Raw genomic sequence first — 9374 nt, 5'->3', positions numbered from 1 at the left:
TTCTCATTTGCTTCATGGGGAAATTACCTCCATTACTTTTGGGTTTCAGTGGTGATTTTTGTTATAGGAAGGAAGGAAATTTTGGGGGGGAAGATGTTAACTGCTTGGGCCGTATTTTCTCAACTCTAGTTGTACTCTTAAATGATCTCTCCCTCTCTCCCCTGTGTCTCTGCCCATCTTTGTCCCCCACCTCTCCCCATCTCCCCCTCTCTCTCTCCTTCCCCTTCTCTTTCTCTTAACTACCTGTTATGGCTTGGATGTGAGGTGTCTCCCAAAAGCTCATGTGTGAGACAATGCAAGAAGGTTTGGAGGAGAAATGATTGGGATATAGCCTTAACCTAATCAGTGAATTGATCCCTGATGAGATTAACTGAGTGGTAACTGGAGGCAGGTAGGGTGTGGCTGGAGGAAGTGGTTCATTGAGTGTGTGTGTGGGGGGGGCTATATATTTTGTACCTGGCGAGTAGAATCTCTCTCTGCTTTCTGATGGTCAAGTGAGCTGTTTCCCTCCGCCTCACTCTTCCGCCATGATGTTCTGCCTCACCTCGAGCCCTGAGGAATGGAGCTGACTTTCTATGGTCTAAGAACTCTGAAACCATAAGCCCCTAAATAAACCTTTCCTCCTTTACAGTTGTTCTGATTGGGTCCTTTTACTCACAGCAATGAAAATGCTGACTAAAACACCACCTATCCTCAGCAGAGAAGATGGTGTCTGGGCCTTCCGGGTTTCAGCCCACCCTGGCCTCAGCGCCTGCAGATGAGCGCAGCTATGTTCCAAGTACTCAGTTGATTGATTCAGCCCTGGATGCCTAACATTCTGGAGTGTCGTTCTTACCTCTCCTAGGCATCGGTTTTTTTCTTTTTTTTTTTTTAAAGAGTGTGTGTGTGTGTGTGTGTGAGAGAGAGAGAGAGAGAGAGAGAGAGAGAATTTTTTAGTATTTATTTATTTATTTATTTTTAGTTCTCGGCGGACACAACATCTTTGTTGGTATGTGGTGCTGAGGATTGAACCCGGGCCGCACGCATGCCAGGCAAGCCACATCCTCAGCCCCCTAGGCATCGGCTTTGCTTCTCATGTTTGTTTATCATCTTGCAGGCCCCTTCTGATTTGATCCATTCTCTCCCACTGCCAGTGACAATGTGGCTTCCTTTCAGCCTGGCCTCTGCCTCTCTGTTCTAGCAACGCTCCCTTGGAAGTATTGCCCTCCTTCCTTTCCCCAACCTCGTCAGGGAGGTCAGGACAATCACTGAGAGACCCCGGGAGGCAAGAGATTTTTAGTAAGTTGTGCTGCAGAGGGAAGATGTTTGTCCACCAGTTTCTGACCCAAGGACATCTTGGTAATGGTGTGAGAACCATGTCGTGAGGGTCCCCATGGCACCACATCGAGTGCACCACATTCTCCAGGGACATCAACCATGGGTAGAAAGTGAGTCTTGGCCTCTTGTTGGGCTCATTTCTGTAGCTGTCTTCCTCTAGTCTGTTTTCTTCCCAGTGGAGCTCCCAGGGGAGCACCTGTCTGGCTGTGCCTCTTTACTACGCAGGCTGCAGCAGGACCTCGGCTCCCCTGGTAGGCGGCCACACACTTGCATGTACACACATCCACACACCCACACAGGCCCACACACAGGTACTCAGGTGTTGTATGCAAGTTGTAATTGCTTAATTGAAAAAGAACCCAAGGAGGACTCGAGGGCTTTCTTCTGATTGTTTTTACATTTTCATCTTGGAGATTCTTAATCTCTGCCTCTGTGTTGATGGATTTATTATTCCAGATATAATAATAGGATGCTGGTCCGACATTTTGGCATAACATGAGTTATTGTTTTTTTCCTCGTAAACACTTGTCTTTTGTATTAATTCTGACTTTAAGTGTCTTTCATGGCCGGTTCTGTTATTTTTCTGGTCTTGCAGAGGGTCCAGATATAATTTAGGAAGTTACACTAACAGCTCAAGTTCTCAAATTAATTTTTACAGTTGGCTTCTTCTGTGCGGGAGTCACAGAGACACATTCAAGATGCCTAAAAAAAAAAAAAGTGTTCAGAATAAAGATACAGATGGCCAGAATCTCACCATTCTCTCATCTCTCTGTCTCTGCCTCTCTCCATGCATTTGTTTCCTTCTCTTTCTTCCAACTGGCTTTCTTCCCGATTCTGTGGCTTCAACACTCCCCCCCCCCCCCCATCCCTATGATCCCTCGTGGCCTCGAGGGACACAATTCTACTTCAAATATTCTGTTTCAAATACCACTCCCGCCACCTTGCCTTGTTTTCTAATTGGGATTCCCCAGGGTCAGGATTGGCTAAGCACAGCTCATCTTTGCACCGCGGACATTGGCCAACCTGTGGCCTGTCTGGCCTTGGGTCAGGTGCTGCCTTCATCCATTCGAAAGTGGTGTGTGTGATGCGGGGGATGGTGGCTAAATAGGGTAAAACACGGCCACCCAAGAAGCAGAGGCTATGAGCAGGAGGGCACCAATGGATGTGTTGTCTAGTATCTTCACTAGCTCTCTCTTCATTGTCCCAGAGAATTGGAAAGTTAAAATAGATGTTATAAATTCTATTCACTAAAATTCATGTTCTCTACTCAAAAAAAAAAAAAAAAATCCCCCCAGCCATTCAATTGACTCCTTCTTCAGTCAAAATATGCCTAAATATCTGGGTTTCATGTCCATCATGCTTTATAAATAGCAAAATCAAGAGGACAGAGAAGGACTAATAGAGACAGATACTAATAGCATCGAGAGTCAATAACCAAGAGGTTGACAGCATGGCAGAAAATCTATGAAAAGCAGACACAAGAACTCAAATAGCATGGTAGTCTGGGACCACTTAAAATGTAGGTTAAAAACAGCCCCATGTACTTCAACGGTCCTCTGGGGCATTGCTGTCTTACAGCCTCGTTAACTGTAGCTAATGCTCATGCTGGTGAACCTTGAGTATATAAGGAAAGGCTAAGGGCTAAATGATGCTTAGAATATCCAGCTTAAGAAGACAAGGCATTACATAATACACTTAAGAAAAATTTTCATGCATAGTTTAAAAATTAGCGTTTAAATGAGTAAACCCTCCGCTTTCCAAAGTAAGTCATTTGCTAAGTGTTCCAGAATAGCCACAGTCATCAACATGTGTTCTGTTTTTAATGTTGGCCATAAGGAACCAGGGTGGCAAAATGCCCTTGCTCCTTAGAGCTGCCCAGGAAGGATCATCTTATTAAATCTGTCAAAACCAAGATAGAAAACAGGAGCGGGGAGGCGCAGCAGGCTGTCAAGTTGATGTGGGTCTGAATCCTGGGGCCTTGAGCAGTCTTTTGACACGCCTACGTTTCCATTTCCACATCAGAAAAATGGACACAAGAAATATGTATCTCACCGAGCTGTGAAAATGTAATGTCTGGAGACGTTTTACCTTGTTTACAATGTTTAGTTGTTATGCAGTCTTCTAGGAAAACGAAATATTTAAATCCATTTTAATCTATATGGTTCTCATTTTTCCTCCTATGGGACGTTAGCTCTTAGGAGGAAAGAAATTACAAGAATCACTCATCTTTGAATCAGTTTATCGGATTACCCAAGGAGTCACATAGTTTTCTAGAAGCGTAGGACAGAGAGTGATAACCCTAAAAGAAACAGGGAGAGAGAAGAGCTTCAGCATCTGGACATAAAGACACAGGGTTTATGGTCTGTTAGTTTGCTCACTGGGGAACGAGAAGAGGGAGGGTGTGGGGTGTTTGACATGGGAAGGGGCGTAGGAAGTCAGGCAGAGAGGTTCCCAGAACAATTTTTACTTACTTCAAAAACATTCCCAGGGTCATTGCCTTGGCTTAAATTACAATTTTTAAAATGTTCTCAAATTGACAACTAGGGAATTTCAGTCACTGGAACTTTTCCATTAGTATATTAATATATAGACAGATACTTTTGACCACCAGCTGCTTCTGCAGGTGACTTGACTCAAAGTTCAAAAAGCCACCATGAGCCTGGGGTTGTGGCTTGGTGGTAGAGTACTTACCCAGCATATGTGAGGCACTGGGTTTGATTCTCAGCACCACATATAAGCAAATAAGTAAATAAAGGTCCATCAATAACTAATAAAAAATATTTTTTAAAAAAGCCACCATGAAAGAGTAAGGTAACTGTGTTGTCACCAGAATCTTTGAAATCTTGGCTTAAAAAGTACCTGAGTCATGTGGTCTGCTTATCTGCCCAGGAATTCAATCACCTTAGTTATTTTCTTCAAATAACCATTATTACATTCCTTTAAAAAAAAATAAACAACTTTAGGCTTCCCAGAATCTCTGGTAGGTGTGTGAGAGAGAGAAATTTAGCTGTCAGTTGTAGGGTGAAGACATCAAATTCACAAACAGAAAATTGAAAAAGAGAGGGCATATTCACTTGGTGCTCTTCACAAGACCTGTTGTAATAATGTGCATTGAACAAACATCAAAATCAAATGTGTACCTGTGGCCCTTACCCACGCGCTCACCTCATCAGGCTAAAACCAGGAAGGAGCCCACTTCAGAACTAGCCTGTAAGTTGGCCATCTCCCATCACTGGCTAGACACTGGGGTCCATCTCCTCATATTAACATTTTTTGTTTTGTTTTAGATTTTTCCCCTTTTTTAAAGGGTATAAGCATTTTTTCTGATTTACCAGGGATTTGGGTTTATTTGTTTTTAATAAAAGTGGCTCTCAGTATCAACAGATTGCTATTGTTTTATGGCCAAATTCTCAAAAACCATGATAAAAACATGCCACCACCACATTCATCTACTAAGCTAATATAACAGAATTTTTGCAAACAACATACTGCAAAGCCATATATCTGTCGTGTGCACCTGATTAAACAATAGTCAAATCCTTCAGTCTGGGGATAAGTCAGTGAAAACCAGCCACAACCCCCACAGAGAATACTGGGATGGCAAAGAGGTTTCAAATTGCGTGCCAGCCCCAGTCACTGGGCTGTTGATGTTCTTTGCTGAGAAGATTTTTTTTTTTTTTTTTGGTGTGTGTGGGGGGGCATACTAGGGATTGAATCAGGTGCTTTATCATTGAGACACATCCCCAGCCCCCCCCCTTTTTTTAAACGTTTTTAGTTGTTGATGGACCTTTATTTTCTTTATTTATATGTGGTGCTGTGAATGGAACCCAGTGCCTCACACATGGTAGGTAAGTGCTCCGCCACTGAGTCACAACCCCAGCCCACCCCTAGCCCTTTTTATTTTTTATTTTCAGACATGACAATTACTCTAAAACTTTGTTGCTCTAAAACTAAGTTGCTCAGGCTGAACTTGAACTTAAGATCCTCCTACCTCATCCTCCTGAGTTGCTGGGATCATAGGTGTGTGCCACCATACCCAGCTGCTGAGAAGGATTTTAAGGTTGGATCCCTCCTCCTGAAGAAAGACTTCTGCTATTAATTAGTGATGTCCACCTTAGGTACAGGATAGGACAGTGATAGTATGTTTGCCACTTATTGACTATTTTGGCAGATCTTTGACATTGAAACATTTAGAATTTGAGTTTTGACCACCTACTAGCTTTCCTGAGAGTCCATGATATGTGTTTTAGAAGTTTTATTGCAGAATATATTCTTTTAAATATATTTGAGGGAGAATTACTATTCCATGTTTATCTTGCACGACATGACAATTACTCTTTGTGACTTACAACAACAATTTTATTATACTTGTAGATTCTGCAGGTCAGGAATTTGGAAAGGCATAGTGTGGACAGCTTGTCTCTTCTCCACAAGGTATTGTTGGAAAGACTCAAAGACAATGGGTGACTCAATGGGAGTGGGCAGAAGCTACCTGAAGACTTGTTCACTCACATGTCTGTTGATTAATATTGGCTGTCCACTGGGACCTCCATGGGGCCTGTAGGCCAGAACATCCACACGTGTGGCTGCTTGTGCTTCCTCACAGTATGGTGACCAGGTTCCAAGAGCACCGAGAGCAAGTTGTACTCCTCTTATGACCTAGCCTTAGAGGTCACGTAGTGTAACTTGCACCGTGGCCATAAACACTCCCAGATTCAATTAGATGAAACGAAGGCCAAAGTCACATTATAGGAAGAGCGTGTGGGATGCGGTCATTTTCAGAAAGTACAGTCTGCTGCAGCTAATTGATAAACAAGCCAGCCATCTCATCTCAATACATTTTGTAGTTCCCTCAACAATTACTTACCTAGAGTAATAAATCTTGATTTATTTGTGAAAAATAACAGTTAGAAATCACACTTCAAAGAAAAGCTAACAATTCTTAAATCATAATATTAAAAGCTGTAGAGTAAGCCTGTGGTAAAGAATAAGATTCAGAGGAAATGTTTTTGCCCTCATCGACATTTTAATTATGCAAATATGAGGTTTGCTAATGGTTACTGGGTGTTTGTTTTCCTAGATAATACCATAATGGTGACAGACTAGAGAATTCCATTTAACTTAGGGTTCTTCAACCTGGCCCTATAATTCTTTTTAGGGAGTGGCTACCCTCTGTACTGAAGAATTTTTTAGCAGCATCTCTGGTTTTCTTCTTTTCCCAGTCATGCAAATCTAAAATGTCTCCAAACATTACCAAAGGTCCCCTTTGGGGCCAAAACTAACCCCACTTGAAAACTGCTGATCTAATTTGTGAGTCTGAAAAATATTCTCCAAAATTTGTTTCCCAGGCTACTCTTAAAATGTTTACATAACAGATGAAAAGAAAAACAGATTACATAGGCCAGTGCTATAGGAATCTCAGCAGCTCACATTTAGCGTGTTCCGTTCATTCAGATGCTTTGTCTCCAGGAAACTGAGTCTCTGCTGTGTTGACCTCATTCAGAAGCCCCTCCCCTACCAGCAAGACTGGAGGGTTGTCAGGCAGAAGAGCTAAAGAGGAAGGGAGGAAGAGGATAGAAATGTCTTGGCCACCCCTTCTGAGGGTGAAGAGTCACAGCTGTACACATCCTTTACCAGCCCTCTGCAACCGACCCCTCCCACATCCCAGGGAAAGGTTGCAAGCCGAATGTGTCTCTCCTAAGACAGGCCGAGGCAATTGCTCTATTTCTTGCATTCACATCTTACTGGGGGCTGAGAGTGTACATGGAGGAGTGTGAAAAACCAGGAACATTTTCTGCCTGAGGCTCTATGGCATCTAAGCTACAGGTGCAGGACGGAGTGCCAAATCACTGCAGGCATATCGGGTGGGAGACAGGACAGAGGTGGAATCTGACCCCGTCTCCATCTACCCACCAGTACGTAGACTTGTTTGAATTTAGGCGCTATGTGGAATGGGGAGGGTGTGTATAGGCAGATCTCAATTTATAGATAAGTGGGTTCTGAAAGTGGATTATGTGAAATTAGTAATGCATTTCTCAAAGGAAAATAATGTTATATATGCTAGTAATGTCCCCAGAGCTATTGATAAAAGCCTACTTAACTCCTTTGGAGAGGTACTGCCACCCAAAAGGCCACAGGCACCCTGTATCATAGGGCTTCTAGGGAAGGCTGCATTTGGATTTCCAACATGGGGAGCTAGGAATGAATCTCTCACTGGCCAGTCTGCAGGCTTTCTCTCCAACTACTCTGCAGCCCAGCAAACTCCCAGAGAACTGGAACAGGCGAGGCAGGATACACGTGCTGGGGATTCAACAACAAATGAGTTCCTGTTTGTAAGGAGCCCAGCTGTGCCATTGCCCACTCCTGTTCACATCCTGTATAATCAAGAGAACAAAGACTCCCTTCCAACCTGGTGGTGACCTGCATGATGGCCTGAGGTCCTGGATCCTGCAGGAGAAGGTCGGGAGGGAGATGGACCTGCAGACTTCTGCTTGCTTTCTGTTCTTGTCAGCTCCTGTCCTGCCGAATAAACAATGACTGCAGAACAGAGCTAACTGCCTCCTTCCTTCCAGGCCTCCTGTCCCCACACCACACACATGTTTATGGAAAGCTGTTTTAAGTAGAATCCGGAAACCTCTGGGCTCAGTGAAGGGGTAGAGGGATTTGATCTTCGGTGCCACTGCCCGTGGATGATAAGAAGGAAGTGGCCCGGCATGCAGAAAGGCACCATTGCAAAACTAATGCCAGGTCATTGGGCATTAAAGTGTAGCAAATCATCTTATGCAGTTATACCCCCAAGTAAACTGCCAGATAATTCACCCCAGGGGTCATGGAAGAGAAAGACTCACAGATCAAATGAGGACACTTCGATAACACGCTTTGTTAAATCCATTTCAGCAAGAAGCACAAGGAAAGAAGTGAGGCAGGTTAACTTCCTTAGGGTAAAGTACCTGTGTGTGACCTTCATACCTCTGTCTCTGTCTCTCCTCCCTACATCAGCCTTGCCCCATAATGGGGAACTAGAGAACTAGAGTTAAGCCTGTGATGGTTAATTATATGTGTCCACTTGGCTGGGTCACAGTATGTAGATATTTGGTTACATATTATTCTAGATAGGTCTGGGAAGGCATTTTTTGGACAGGATTAAGATGTAAATCGGTAGACTTTGAGTAAAGCAATTTGCCCTCCATAATGTGGGTGGGCCTCATCCAATCAGCTCAACTGGATCCAAAGTCAGTCTCCTGGCAGAATTCCCTCTCTCTTGGGGAAGGGCTGCCAGTAGACTAATTGAACACTTCCCTGGGCCTTGGCTTGTCAGCCTACCCTGCAGATTTGGGATTTGTCAGCCTACACAATCGTATGAGCTGATTCCTTAAAATCTCTCCTCTTTTTTTCACCTCCAGTTTATTGGTTTCTCACCCATGTCACAGTTCCCCCTACTTACTTCCAACCGTTCAGGCAAGTACTGACACACCAAGTATCCTTTCTGCAGTCATGGTTTTAGGGCAGAGCATGAAGAGACAGGCAGGGGAAGGACAGCCGGCCCCATGTCACCCTCTGGGACTGCCCTTGGGGAAGTCCTTGAGCTTCTCCTTGGGCTAACTCCTGCCTTTTCCCCTCCATCTCCTTGAACTGCAAGGGAAAGGAAAAAACACCCAAAGCTAACAGTGGTTGTTTTTAAACTCTGAACAGAGGCCTGAAATGAGACTCATCTGCATAGCTGGGGAGAGTCAAAGTCATAAGGGCTGGGAGGCATTGAGGCAGAGAAACAAGATGAGACTTGCCTTGCCCCCGCTGCACCCCAGTGCTGACACAGGTGACCTGGGCTAGCTCCCTCAGTCACACGCTGTCATTGCCTAACTCCCCAAGCCTGTCCCCTGCTGCATGTGATTTATTTGAGGTCAAAGAGCAGGCTTTCCCGGCCACCTACCACAATGCCTAGCATGCAGTCAGCATTCAAGAAAATATTTGTGTAATGAATAAATCTCATCCCAGCCCCTCGAAACCTGGAATGAGATGAGAAGCAGGACCTTGGATGGGGAGGCCCAGGCTGAGTC

General features: G+C 44.2%; 1 long non-coding RNA gene across 2 annotated transcripts; it reads right to left on the bottom strand.

Annotated features, from left to right (window-relative positions):
• Nucleotides 1-1057: 1057 nt before the first annotated feature.
• Nucleotides 1058-8939, bottom strand: LOC308656443. Of its 2 annotated transcripts, XR_014023725.1 has the most exons (5): nucleotides 8762-8939; nucleotides 7727-7836; nucleotides 6748-7617; nucleotides 4177-4254; nucleotides 1058-2019 (listed from the first exon to the last, which is right to left on the bottom strand). It is a non-coding gene; the product is annotated as an uncharacterized lncRNA (long non-coding RNA). The 2 variants fall into 2 exon arrangements; XR_014023726.1 differs by lacking the exon at nucleotides 4177-4254.
• Nucleotides 8940-9374: the final 435 nt, after the last annotated feature.

Source organism: Spermophilus citellus (assembly GCF_964194105.1).
Source record: "Spermophilus citellus genome assembly, chromosome: 9".
NCBI lineage: Eukaryota > Metazoa > Chordata > Mammalia > Rodentia > Sciuridae > Spermophilus > Spermophilus citellus.
Note: the sequence above shows the minus strand (reverse complement) of the source record. Positions and strands in the feature narration are given on the sequence as shown.